Raw genomic sequence first — 1,967 nt, forward strand, 5'->3', positions numbered from 1 at the left:
GTGCAATGTTGGTGTTGTGGAAGTTCACGGAGCACCAATCGATGGCTGTCTTGATGGCAAGCAGCTCAGATTGGAAAACAGAGCAGCTGCCGTGTAACCGGTTCCTTTGGTTAAAGATCTCCGTTCCATTCTGGAAAACAACAAAGCTGCAGCCCACCTGGTTGTCGATTTTTGATCCGTCAGTGTAGATGTCAATGGAAGGAGGAGAGTGAAAGTTATGGATGAAATTGGGAGGTTCATTAGGATAAGGTGAGTTGCTGTAGTTGATCGGGCATTCGAGCATGTCTGCCTGAATAGTAGTAGAGCTGGTGGTGATGTTATTGCCCCATTTGATGTTCCAGACTTCGCTGTAAAGTTTTATTATCTGGTCTATTGGTGGCTTTTTACAAATCACTTGTAGGCTGGAGTTGGGAGCAGTACGGTAAGCTTTAGCGATGCGTAGTAATGCTGTCCTCTGGGCAGAGATCAGCTTCCGACGTGGATGGGATTTCACGGCGGCATTGCCCCAAGTGCCACAGCCATAGGTCACGATGGGAACAAAGATAGTGTCATATATTACACTCATGGCTTCGGAGTTAAGGCCCCAGTTGTTTTTGGCCACTCTAGCAAAGGAGTGGAAGATGAGGCCAACACGGTCGCAGATGTATTTTATATGCTGCTCCCAAGAAAGGTGGAAGTCAAGAACGACGCCCAGGTACTTCAAAGTCTTCTGTATTTTAATGGAATGTCCATTAATTTTAATGGTAGGAACTCTTTTATATAAGTTGGGTTTACGAGGACTGTTGAAAACGATTCCCCTGGTCTTCTGGGGGTTGAAATGCAGTTTGTGGAGGATACCCCAGCGATGTATTTTCTGGAGAATGTTACTGGCTTTATTTTCCAGGTCAGCCCGGGATGTACCACCAACAAGAACCATAACGTCATCTGCATAAGCAGTTAAGGAGTCCTGGCCGAAATTGGAATTAAGGAAATTGTTGAATGCAATGTTCCATAAGAGGGGGCCGCAGACGGAACCCTGTGGGCATCACCGGACGACATTCTTATAGTGTGATAGGTTGCCAATTTGGAGCACAGCTTTCCTGTCTTTAAGGTAGTTACGAATTAGATTAAAAAGGTTGGTGGGGCAGGCAGTGTCACTGAGTCTCTTGAGGATCAGAGGCCACCAAACGCTGTCAAAGGCCTTTTCGATATCGAGGCTTATGCCAAGGACGTATTTATACTGAGTAAGAAGGCGGTGGACGTTGTCGGTGACAGCGTTAATTGCGTCACTGGAGGATTTCTGGTGTCTAAAGCCATATTGCGAAGCTTGAAGATGTTGGGTAGTCTCTACATGCCATGTTAACCTGGTGGTAATTAGCTTCTCCAAGACTTTACCGAGGATGGGAAGGAGTGAAATCGGTCTGCAGGTGGACGAGCCGGGTTTAGGAATTGGAACCAGTTTAGCAACCTTCCAGGCCTCCGGGAAAATGCCATGCTGCAAACAGGTGTTGTAAATGTGCAGCAGATGGTTAGGACACAGTTCCCATATCCTTTTGGCAAGCTTCGCAGGAATGCCGTCAATACCAGGAGCTTTGGTTGTAGGAAGTTCTTTGAATATCTTGTCAACCTCATGGTGGGCAAAAAGAGGGATGTTTGGATTGTTTATGTTGTTGTATTTGTTGTTCCTGATATAATGGTGCCATGATTCGTCGTCAGCAGGGTTATCGTCAAGGCAAAAGGTGTCCATTTGGTGTTTGAGGGCGTCTTGTATATTTTCATTAGTAGTGGTTTCGAGGAGGTGACTTCTTTTCAATTTGCCAGTGCACAGCTTTGAGATATAGCCCCATGGATTGATGGAGGCCTTGGTGCAGTAGTTCCTCCAAGAGGAGAGTTTGGCTCTCTTAATTTCTTGTTTGTATATTTTTTGGTAATCAATGTAATTTTCTTTGAGTTGACTGCGCTGCGGCTCGCTCCTGCATCGTTGAAAA

The sequence above is a fragment of the Centruroides sculpturatus genome, unplaced genomic scaffold, assembly GCF_000671375.1.
Source record: "Centruroides sculpturatus isolate CEXI.00-Female unplaced genomic scaffold, Cexi_2.0 scaffold336, whole genome shotgun sequence".
Classification (NCBI taxonomy): domain Eukaryota; kingdom Metazoa; phylum Arthropoda; class Arachnida; order Scorpiones; family Buthidae; genus Centruroides; species Centruroides sculpturatus.